Here is a 13,184-nt window from a genome sequence, read left to right as displayed (position 1 = left end):
ATTTTAAAGTCCTAAGATTATTGAGGTGTTGTTCACTTTTGTGTCTGAAGCTGCTCATCTTTCTCACTGTGGACATGAAATGAACATTTATTGAATGAAGGAAAGATCACAGAATTTTCTTCTCCATTGTGTAAACCTAAAAGTAAGTACCTAAGTTATAATGGACAAACATGAGGGTACATATTATGCAGTGGATATTTTTTTGTTTTCATAACCTCTGGTGTGTGTTGTTCTCCTGGATAATGCAAATTTCTTCTCCCCATCTGTATATGACTTGGGAGAGGTACTCAGTGAAGGTGAACTGTTCTTTCTCACACATACAAAAAGAGGTAGAGATCAACATGGAGAAGAACAAAGTAAGTTCACAGAAAAGAGTCAATTAGCTCCAGGTACCTGGAACCCTGAGACTAGCTTCCTTCTTGAACTTAGAAGCTACTTAAGCTACTTCTTTGATTTCTGACGTAGGCTTTTATATTTTTTATAAATTTATTTTTACCTAAGGTAGACATAGTTTATTCCTACTGCTTATATATAGAAAGTATCTCATTTTATATATATGGAGTTATGATTAGTCTTCATATAACATAAAGAAGAGTTATTTCATTTATCAACAGCTTCATGAAAAATCTAGAGAGGAATGATAAAGGTAACAAAAAGAATAAATAATATAAATAATTGCTCAGTGTCACGTGAGTCAATTATTGTCTTAGTTAAATGTTTTCTTGCAGAGAAGTCTCAAGTATCAAAATACACTCACATTCAACTGTAAGTATTAAGATGTTATTTCTTTTAAGGCTCAAGTCCTTTTGATTAAATTGAACAACGTCACCTCCCTGTAGGTTTGTTTTGAAGATTAGAAAGGATCATACATACTACCACTACCTTTGACCTTGCTAACTCCTCCCTTCCAGAAGAGAATTACAGCTACTTGATTGATCAACTCCTGTTGAGTGAATGAGAAGCCTCGTTGCTCTGGTGAGACAGATCACTACTTGACATCATGATACGTGTCTGAGGCTCCCCCTGTCTACTTACTCTTCCTTCATTTATTGCAAGGAGGGTAAGTGGCCAGGAAAGTCAGTCTGCCAACTTCATCACAGTAGATACAGGGTAAAAGTAAGAAGCAAGAAGATTTGCCTAAGCCTGACAGTCTCAGCCAGTGGATCTCAAATTTTAGCATTCATTGGCATCATGTGTTAAAATGCAGATGGCCAGGCTGTCACTCCAGTTTTCAGAACAGATGGGTCTGAGATGGAGGCTGGGAATTTGCCTTTCCAATAAGTTACTAGGTCATGGTGATCATTGCGGGTCCATAAAGGCCTTTGAGATTCTTGGATCTTTGAAAACCACTGGTGCCATCTATCAAAAATCTACATCCACTTTGGAATTTATCAGGCACATGCCAAGACATCAAGAAACTGGCATTTCAAAATTTTTCCACATATACCTTTTAAAATATATATTTATGTTCTTCATGAAATTATGGAGAGGGATGGAATGAATAAATAGGACTACTAAATAGTAAAAATGATAAAACATATATTTACAACATATATGACAATGTGCTACTATATATTTTTTCAAAACCAAGATTACATTGATTGGGAGATACAGCATTACTTTACATACCCCTCTGAAGGAAAAAAATATCTGCCAATTACTGTATGGTATAATACTCTCTTATAGCTTAAATCTACAAAAATTTTATTCTTATTAAAAGAATGGTTTCAGGCTTATTCAACCTCGTATCTTTACTGTATATTATCCTCATGTTATCTTAGAAGTCAAAATACAAGTGAAATAATCATTTACAGTATTCTTAAAATGTTTCACATGCGGAGTCTCACCAATGCACTTTCTCTACTCACACAGGTTGCAGTCCCCGTTTTTTCCAGGTGTCACCATCCTGCGCGCCCTCAACAACACTGGGGCCCCGCTGCATTGGTAGAGGCTGCAGCTGCGGTGCAACATCTCTTAAAACACAATCACCTGTTTTCTGGAAGATTTTGTTTTTGAGTATTGACACCCAATCTGAAAGTTTGATATGGAGATATTTTTGATCTTACTATAAATCATTCATTGGTTTTCTGGCAACAACCAGGAATCACATTCCTTCTTCACAATGGGACACCAAGACAAGAAGGAACTAACAGGTCTCTTCATTCAAATTAGAAAAAGAACCAAGTTTTGGCATGAAAATTCAATGGAAATTATGTCTGAACTTTGCCTAACTGACAATGACTGTAAAGTGCCATAAATTATAAGAGAAATCCCAGCTTCAGAAGTATTGAAATATAAAAAATGTATGTATCCCACTATTAAAATAATAATTTTTATCATTTTCAGAGTTTTAGTAAATCAGTAACTAAACCGCCATTCATTTCTCCTCCTTGTTATAGTCATTTACAAAACTCATTTCAATTCTTCAGAATTTCATCACAAACTATACTGTAAATTCTGACCATTTCAATAGTCATGTAATGTACCTCTCATCACTTCCTCTTCAGCAATGATCCTACACTGTAAATCACCTCTTCCAGGGTTCCCCAAGTTAGTACTAATTGCACCTTCTTTATAATCTTAACTTGAAGAATTTTATTTCTAAACTTTACCTGCCATCTTTTTAGGTCATTCCTGCATTATAGTACCATATCTCCAACAATTCTTTGTCAATACTTGGAGAAGCAATTCCTCATTTCTACAACGTGCTTCGTCGTTTACTTTACATTATCCCTTACAAACTTCAAATGACCATGCCTTCCCCACCCAATGTAAGGTCCATTGCATATTACTATTCTCACTCCCTCAAGTTATTTTTCCCATCCCTCACCCAATGTCTTACTCAGTTTTTATGCTGAATAATTATGCTGAGTAAACTAACTCTTGCCTACTCTGAACCTGCGTATGAACGGCTAACCATTGCTGGAGAAAAAGGCACAACTCTGTTCAATAGCCTCATTTTAATCTCATGGCTACTTGGTGCCGCTTTGCATTTGTTCCTTTTATTTCCACATAAATTTTTTTCACCTGCACTTTTTTTTCAAATGGAGTTTTCTCATTGGTGTAAGAACCTTTACAGTATTTCACATTAAAAAAGTAATCTCCCTTCATCCACATTCCTTAGAGGTACTGTTCCAGTTCTTTGCTCTTGTTTACAGATATGCTCCTAAAAAAGTTGTTAATATCATTCAATTCACTCTTGAACCTACTTCTTTTATGCTTTTATTCTTTTTTTCATCCTCACCTGAGGATATGTTTATCATTTTAGTGATAGAAAAACATCAATTCGAGAGAGAGAAACATGCTTCCCTTACACTCCCCGACCAGGGATTGAACCTACAGCCTAGGTATGTGCCCTGATGGGAGATTGAACCCTCAGCCCTTTGATGTACAGGTCCACACTCTAACCAACCCCAGCCACCCGCCTGGGCTGTGCTTTTATGTTTACAATTCCACCTAAACACTAGGATTTCCACTGACCTCCTTTTCAAATGCAAATAGTTTACTTCTATCTTATTCACCTACTGATGAGGTTGGCCATTTGCTCCTCATTAAAATGCTTTCATCATTGAACTCTTCCAAATGTCAATTGTCTCTTTCTTTATATCCTGTATCATTTTGGGCTTTTTCTAAAAACTCTGCTAATCTCTTCTATTTTTCTGACTTTAATTTTTTTTTTAAAGAGAGGGAAATGGTGGGAGAAAGGGAGAGAGAGAAACATCAATGAGTGTGTCTTGCATGTCCCCTACTGAGAACCTGGCCTGCAACCCAGGCATATTCCCTGACCGTGAATTGAACTGGCCAGTGACCCTGTGGTTGGTTCTCAGGCCAGCAGTAAATCCACTGAGTCACACCAGCCAGGGCACATTTTTTTTATTTTTAAATGTAGATTATTTCTGTTATAAATCCTAGGTGTTCAATCTAGTCTCATTGTTACAAATGTTATTTCTACTCTGATGATTTCCGAATTTTTATCTCTAGCTTGAACTTCTTTCCTGAACTCTAGGAATGTATATTCAACTTTTTACTCAATATTTCTTACTGCATAAATCTAATATACAACTTAAAATTAACACACGTAAAAGTCTTTTTCTGATGTCCTACTTCGATGTCTTATTTCTCTTACACTGTGTTTCTCAGTAAATAAAAAATTTATTCTTCCTGTTAATCATTAGGTCCAGATCCTCAGCACCATGTTTCATTACAGTCTTCATCCACGATAAACGTGAATATCTGTGAACTCAGCATTTGGAATATACACAGTTCCAGACCACTTCCACCCTTCTACTTCTAAGAGTTTCATCTAAATCCACTGTGTTCTTTTTCACAGAGGTTATTGCTGGTAATTCTACGTTCACCCTTGTTCTTTTGTGAGTTTATTCTCTACAGTGTAGAAGGATTTAAAAACTAAAGACTGATCATGCTCTCCCGCTTCCATACTCTAAAAACTTTCTCATTTCACTCAAATTTTGGGGAAAATAATCTTACCAATACCTGTAAGAACTACTGTTGTCCTACTTCTCAATGATTTTAAATTGTATCCCACTGTTCTCTCTCTTGCTCACTTAGTTCTGGCCAGAAAAAAATATATCAGTAATATGAAACTTTAAAGCCATTTATTTTACTTTTACAATAATTTCTATAGAATAAAAAAACTTCCCTTGATCCACATACCTTAATCACTGTGAATTGTCAGAATTCACCAAGTTGGTATGTTCAGAGAAACCTCAAGCTGAAACTTGTTTCAGAGGGGCCCCAGATTGGCAGTCCCCTAAGGATCCTGGCAGAAGGAAATGCAAACTCTCTCTTGAGAAAGTCATGTTTAAACAGGTCTCAAAGAATTTCCTCAGATAAAGTTGTATTAAACTTTATGTCAAAAATTATTACCAGAAAAATGCACCTGGAAAAAGAGCCAATGGAAAAAAATAGACAACAAAACTTTGCCTGCAGTGAATTCAGATATGGAAATCATCAGGTGCAGAATATAAAATCCACATCTAAAAAGAGTAATAGAAGTCATTAAAAGTATGGGTTAGAAATAGGTGACTACAAAGAAAAAAAATCACCAGATAGTTTTGACTGGGAACAAGAGAGACCTTTTAGAAGGAAACTGGGAATATCCCTCAAAGAATGAAATGTCAGTATATATCAAGACAAAATAGATTCATAAATTGAAAAACAGATATAAAGAAAATGTACAAAATGAAACAATGAGATAGAGTGTTGAGAATGCAAAATAAGGGTTAAAATATGTAGAAAACAGGAAGAAGTTCGAGCTCATCTGGCGATCTAGAAAAGATAATAGAACATTGAGAGGAAACATTTAAAGATAACATTTATATAACTGAAAATAGACAAATCATAAGATAAAGAAAGCAATCTATTTCTAGAAGGGGAAATGAAAAGAAATTCTTCCAAATACATCTCTGAGTGAAAATGAATATTAGTAATGTAAAAGAGTTGATCTTTAAAATAGGCAAAAAAGAAATGAGAGATAACATGTTGGGTTGATCTATATCAGACTGCCCTTTTATACACATCAAAAACAGTCAACTAGCTGCAAATTCATATGCGGTTCAACCTACACAACAGTACAACTATTGGGGATTTTGGAGACAAAAACGGACAATCTTTGCCACACGGGTTTAAAAACATCTGATAACATGTCTCTTCCAAAGCACCTGCATGTGGGTCTGTGGTCGGAATGCACAAAAGGTAGGACCTTATGTCTGAAACCAGGAGGTTTCCTTTGCCATGCAAAATGAAACCTTCAAATTGCAGAAAAGAAATAACTGTCACCCTAAAATTATAAGCCTGACAAAAGTAAAGGCTGAATATAGATTTTTTTTCTAGTAAACACAGCCAAATTTTAGCAGCCTTCCTAAATGGACCTCAGAAGTATCTACATTGACATGTCTACCACCATGGTGGAGATTTTGGTATATTTCTCTTCACAAATGTCAAATTTATAAGTAAAGCTAAGTAATATTAGAACAATAGAAATGTTATTCTTGATCTACTTTACATATGTACAGTGTGTATTCAGAATACAGAGAATACCTTTTCTTTTAAAAGCACATAGATGCACTAGAAAAGAATGCATAATTTAAAGCTCTGGGATAAAAGGCTCTGTAAATGTCAACTATGGCCATGTGATCTAATGTGTCATTTAAGGCCAATATTTCTTTCTGAATATCCTGCTTGGATAATCTACCTACAGCTGTCATTGGGGTATTTAGGTGTCCTACTATGATGTGTTTTTGTCAATATCTCCCTTTAGTTTTATTAGGGGCTGCATTATTAAAGGGGTGGGCAAAAGTAGGTAAATAATAATAATAAATACAATAATTAATAAATAAGCAACAATACGAGAATAAACTCTGTTTTGTGTACTCACAACTGCAAACCTACTTTTGCCCACCCCTGAATTCCAGTGCTCCCTGATTGGGTGCATATATATTAAGAAATGATATGTCTTCTATGTAATGTCCCTTTATCATCATAAAGTGTCCATTGTTGTCTCTTGTTACCTTATTTATCTTAAAATCTATTTTGTCAGATATGACTACACCTGCTTTTCTATGGATGTCATTTTCTTGGAGAATCATTCCCTAGTCATTCGGTTTGAGTCTATACTTGTCTGTGCATCTTAGATATGTCTTCTGAAGGGGCAGATGGTTGGGTTTCAAATTTTGATCCAGTCTGCTGTTTGGTGCCCTGCTCTAAGGAGTTCATTTTAAGTTAATTTCTTCTGTAAATAACCTGTCTCCAAATATGGCCACATTTTGAGATACTGAGGATTAAGACTTCAACTTACAAATTTGAAAGAGTTCATATACACACCATAACAATTGGACTTTGTTCAAATGAATAACTTCTGTATTGTGAAAACCAATCTACAAAAGCAATATTGTGACTATGTGACAACTCTATGACATTCTGGAAAAGGCAGAACTATGGAGACAGTAAAATGATCAGTGGTTGATCAGGATTCTGGAAGAGAAAGGGTGGAATGAATAGAAGCCTAGGAGATTTTTACTGCAATTAAACTATTCTGAAAGATACAAGGTCTGTCTAGAAAAAGTCAAGCCATTATTGATATAATTAGAATCATTTGTTGGACATCAATGTAACCTGGCAGCCAAAGAGTGTGGACTGGAATGCACATGCATGAACAATGAGGACTTCACTGTACTAGTCAGTGGGGGCAGTAGATGCTGTCGAGTGAGCATGTGTACTGTGTGGCTGTCACATTCAAAATGACTGAGTGACTAGAGCAACAAATCTGTATCAAATTTTGAGCTGAGCTCGAACATTCTTTTGTGGAAGCTATTTGGATGATTCATAAGGCCACAGCTACAGGAGACTGGTGATTGGCAGTTTTGTCACGACAGTGCACCCACTCCTGCATCACGTCTCATGCAGAGATTTTGGCAGCACATCAAATCACCCAGGTGACTCAGCCCCTCTAAAGCCCAGATTTGGCGCACTGTGACTTGTGGCTTTTCCCAAAACTAAAATCACCTTTGAAAGAGAAGAGATTCAGACCATCGATGAGATTTTGAAAAATGCGATGAGGCACCTGACCCGGATTGGGAAAACTGTGTGAGGTCCCAAGGTGCCTACTGTGAAGGGGACTGAGGCATCATTGTTTTATCTACAATGTGTCCTTATCTTTTATCTTCTTCAATACACGTCTCTATTTTTCACAGCACGTGACTGGACACCTTCTGGACAGACTTTGCACTTGAATGGTTGATTGTTGTCATTATACATTTGTTAAATACTCATGGAATATAAAATACTTCTCTGGCTGGTGTAGCTCAGTGGGTTGAGTGTGGGCTGTGAATCAAAGTGTTGCCAGTTCAATTCTCAGTCAGGGCACATGCCTGAGTTGTGTGCCAGGTCCCCAGTATGGGGTACAGGAAAGAAAAAAACACACATTGATGTTTCTTTTCTTCTCTTTCTCCTTCTCTTCCTCTCTCTCTAAAAATCAATAAATAAAATGTTAAAAATAAAATTAAAAAATATAAAATATATATAAAATACAAAGAGTGAACCCCAATGTAAACTATGGACTTTAGTTAGTGATGTACTGATATTGGCCCACTAACTGTAACAAATAGTCCACACTAATGCAACACATTAACAAGAGGGGAAACTGGAGGGAGGGATGAGGTGGTATAGGAGAATTCTGTGTTTTCTGCTCATTTTAAAAAAACTTAAAATTGCTAAAAATCTAAGTAAGAAAGTGGGAATGAACAAAAGCCATTTAACAAATAATTATATATATATATATATATATATATATATATATATAAAATGGGATATTATATAGCTATTATTGATATGGAAAAAGTATAGGAGAAAAATATGATATAAAGCAGTGTTTATATTATCATGTTTGTGTAAATATAATGCATATCAAATGTATGTAGATATTGTGGTCTACCTAACTTTTTTATGGAAGAATGTGAAAGAATTGAAAACAACCTCAACCTTTGGAAAAGCAAATGTGGTTTGGAATTAAATACAGGGTAGAAGAGAGATATAGTCATTCTATTTTACCCTTTTTATTGTCTGATTATTTTACCTATGCAAAATTAATAGCTTAAAGTTTAAAATATCCTATAAAATATCCTATATACTTAAATTACATATATTTTTCAAAATTTATTATGGAATAAATGTGATATACACTGGATTTTCATATAGGAGTGTGTATTGACACACTGTTATTTGCCAGAAACTTCAGTGGATAATTTTGCAGTTAGTTACCTATAGATTACTTATTTGACATTTTCAGTGCTTGGAAACAGAAAATCTGTGAGCATGGGACAGACCTGATTTGGAGTGGAAAGATGGGTCAAAGAATAAGATTTAACTGACTTGCATTTGAAAATGAAGGTTTGCTTTACTCTGGATTGGAGTTTTTGATGCAGAAAATAACTGAAATGGACTGTTTTCACAGAAATAATCAAGACGGAAAAAAGAAAGAGAGGTGGTAAACAAGAAAAAGCACCAGGGTTTAGGCCTAGTACCTCATCAAGAAATGAGGACAAGAGTGCCAACAGATTGCACAAAGCATCTTCCCAGGCGGTGGCTGCAGAAACAGTCATTTCCTTGTTTATACCCCTATTGGATTTTAAGTGTCAAGTAGTTCGATTAAGAAATAGTGACAGCATTATAAATTCTAATTTTCTGTTGCAGGAATGCAATTCCACAAATGGTTGAATGCTAACTATTACATGGCATGGTGTTCTTTAAAAGCCAGATCAAGTGAGAACAGATTTTTTTCTCCTTTGCTCTGTTTTCTTATGGGGAACTTTTATGATCTCAGGCATATGTTAAACTTCATGACTTCAAGTTACTATGATGCATCACTGCAACCTCTGCTAATGGTTATGAAGAGACTAGTTTTATTTAGGGTACAAGAAAGATAACAGCAAAGAATCTAAGTTTGAGATGTTGACTATTTTCATGGGCATGCCAATAAATTGTTGTAAACATCTCCCGCCTGCCCTGTCAGACATGCCTGTAATTTACTTACTGATGGAAACAGAAGATATTTACTAGGCTCACTTTATATCCACATTGCAAGGTTGGAGACAGAGCAAAATGGGGGAATTTCTCCCATTTTCAAGAAGCTGGTAATCCACTATCAGGGACAATTGTTCCAGCAGGGTTGCATGTGCCTAGCTAACTGTTTTCATATTGTGTTACTTCCTTAGGGATAGATGGAGGAAGAAATATGACCTCGTCTGAGACAATATCAGCATGAGGGGTCCCAGCTTAATATCAGAGTCAACTTGAGAATAATGTATGCAAGTAATAACATTTTAGTTTGTGACTCCAATGAACCCCAAATTGATGAACAAGAAAATGATACTGTCTGACAGAAGAGCAAATCAGGAAACTAATGTTGAAGAGTTGTCCCAAGTCACTGGTCTCAGCCCTGCTTCTGAGTTTTTAAATATATTTAAATGACCTATAAACAGGACTTTAAAGTCCTAGCATCTCAAGTTATAGATTAAGAAACTGAGTGTTTATGTGACTTGCCTGAATGTTGCCTGTCAATCTACCTAGACTCAAAGCATTGCATGACCTGTCTGAGCTTTGGTGGTACCAAATGGATAGAATGAAATCTTTATTTCTTTCCCATTGTAAATTAATATTCTCAGTCTGGGCAGAAGTATCTGAGAGCAGAATGGCATTCTTCACTAACTTAGGAGACCAGCGAGTCAGAAATTCTCTGTTGCCATGTGGCGCACTGTGGAGCAGATACACATTTAGCCTTTAAGGAAAGGGCGTGTAATTGCATCCGTGTGTTGTGAAATCCATTTAAATCTGGCAAAAGTACTGCAATTCTTTGTTAGCAATTATAAATTCGCAGTGGTAGGTGATAGGAACAGAGAGAGAAATGGGATGTTAAGAAAAAATGAGGATCACTTGCTGGCAATTGTCTATTCAGTTGCCAAAAAATTAAACAGTTTGAGTTTCATTGTGGTATTAGTACTGCTGCTTAGAAGCAAGTAGTTAATTTTTATGCCCCCTGCCATACCCACCTTTGTTCTCATGAAGCAAAAAGATTAGTTTCCAAGGCACAGAGTGATGCCATATGAAAAAAGTGTATTTCTCCAAAGGAAGGTATATTAAGTTATAACATTTTAAATTGCACCAACAGGAACATAATCAGGCGATTAAAAATAAAGAAATTTTTAACCCTAAGTATGAATGTCCATTATACAACATGGTGTGTGAGTACGTTGATCTTGTTTGAAATTATGGAATTCTTGCCAAGACTTTGGCAGCGCACACACATGCAGAGCTATCAAGTTGTTGAAAAGTAAAAATGGTGTGGCGAACACAACAAAAACAATTAGTTTCACACTGCATTTAGTCATAAATAGCATTTTTGGTCTTTAAAGTTAAACACAGGGATGCAGTCAAACCAGCTATCTCAGGCACATGAATCACTTTTCCCCTCCTGAAGTGGACAGATCCCATAATTGCTAGTGAAGTGGGTGGCAGCAAGCGAGTTTAATAGGCAAGGTAACATACTGTACCTTGTGCAAACCTCCCAAACACACTTAAAAGCTCAAATATTTTTATATGTGGATATAACTTCACTCATAGTGCAAACCTTAGGGAGTATTAGAGGAAAGGTGTTCGGCATCGCTTTTTTCATTAACCCTAACTGTTAATCAGCTCCCTGGCTTTCCTAAGCATCCTGAAGCCGTGTCCAACTGTTCCTCCAGTATCTCCCCAGAAACAAGTCATTATCTAAAACCACCCCCATTTCTCCTGTGCCACTGCACACCCCTGGCTTTTCTTTTTCTTTTTTTTTTTAATTTCCTATTTTGAAATACCTCCTGCTGTCCAATTATCTTCCAACATATTTTTTCCATATTTCTTCCTTAAAAATCTGCAGATGATGGTGATAATGGCCAAATGAATAATATATGGCATAAGATGTAATTAGCTGAAATGCCAGTCTTATTTTTATTGTAAATCAGCAACTTAAATTGTATTGAAATAGACCATTTTCTTATTTCTGGATTTGGAGAAAGTGTGTATTTATTTGGAACTCTAATGAGAAAATGAGAGTTAGACATCTTATTATCTAATTTTGAGAATACATTAAAACCAAATTGGGTATATTCTCAGTATAGTGATATCATATTTCAAACGATACATCTGCAGGACTGGAGCTGGTCATTGAGGTTACACACAGACATTGTTTTGTAGAATTTTTGGTAATCTTAATGGCAATTCATGATGATGAATTAAAGCTCATGGTGAACTGAAAAGCAGGATGAGCTCATTAATCAGTTCAATACAGTATCTGTCACAGGTAACTTGAGAATTATCTATTTCCTTCTCATATCTGGAAAAAGCCTAGTTGCCAAATGACTATTGATAAAATGTCATAGTGAAAAAATATCTGAAATTGAAGTATACCTGCTTTGGCATAGAGTGCTTGAATTATAAAAGAAGAGCAATGTTTGCCGTTACATTAACTCTCTCAAATGCACACAAATCAGTGCTGTGTATGAAATCAGAAAAAAGACTTGAAATAAATTAGATGCTAATTGCATTTGAAATGAGTAATGAAACTACAGCATAGGCACTGACTTAATATGATGATGACTCCTGAATCCAAATATTAAGCGTGGATCTGCTCCCCAAATCTGTCTCGGAAGTCCTGAGTTCTCATTAGAATTTTAGCCTTATCTGTCTGTATCATGTCTGAATAATGTGTGCCAAGGCTCTTGTGTGAGTGTGTGTGTGTGTGTGTGTGCGTGCATGTTTTTCGCAGGGGCCATGCTAATCTTCTCTGTATGGTCCCAATTTTTAGTATTTGTGCTGCCAAGTTGAGCACTAAGGATCTTAAATTTAGTGTTAGCAAAACGGAACTCTTGCCTTTAGTCCTCAAACCTGCTTTTGGCCACCATTTCAGTATGGATACCATAGTCCACCTGAGAGCTTAAGCCAAAAATCAGGAGTCTAACTTTGGTTACACTTTTTTACCATTTCATATCTAGTCCGCAAACAAGCCCTTGTAGACCCACCTCTACTCTATGTCCACGTACTTCTCTCCATCCACACTATTGTTACCCTAATCCAAGTCACTGTGATGTCTGGGCAAGATCACAGTAGGGTCGGTTCACTAATTTCGCAGCTTTACTTCTTGCCCTCTCCCTCTGTTGTCCACAGCAGGATCTCAAAAAATGGCATTGATGTTATATCAAATCATGCTAATTCCTACTTAACAATTCTAATCATTTTCTTTACTTAGAATGATTGCCAAACTCGTTATAAACTTAAAATAAACATATGTACTGGTTCCTGCTAAACATTCAGACCTCAGATTGAATTGCTCTCTCCTTACTTATTTGAAAAGTACTGGAATTCTTTTGGTTTCTTTAGTATGGCAAGCCTGTTCTCAACTCCAAGTCTTTGCAGAAATTATTCTCTGTGCTTAACATATACTTCTGCTTCACATTCTCAAGGCTGACTCCTTCTTGCCATTCTGATCTCTGTTAAATGTCAGTTTAAGTATCAGATTCCTTCCCTGACATCTCAAACTGTGGCAGCCACACGGACGACCTCTATCTCATAGCTCTATTTTAATTTTCTATGTAGCACTTACCAGTGCCTCATATTTGTTTAGTACTTATGTA

The 13,184-nt window shown here is 36.1% G+C and overlaps 1 pseudogene; it reads right to left on the bottom strand.

Annotated features, from left to right (window-relative positions):
- Positions 1-12,311: 12,311 nt before the first annotated feature.
- On the bottom strand, positions 12,312-12,382 carry LOC118989684 (uncharacterized; annotated as a pseudogene).
- Positions 12,383-13,184: the final 802 nt, after the last annotated feature.

This window comes from Sturnira hondurensis, unplaced genomic scaffold (assembly GCF_014824575.4).
Source record: "Sturnira hondurensis isolate 20B ecotype Veracruz unplaced genomic scaffold, ASM1482457v3 Scaffold0006496, whole genome shotgun sequence".
NCBI lineage: Eukaryota > Metazoa > Chordata > Mammalia > Chiroptera > Phyllostomidae > Sturnira > Sturnira hondurensis.
The sequence above is the reverse complement of the archived record's forward strand: the minus strand, read 5'-3'. Positions and strand labels throughout refer to the sequence as shown.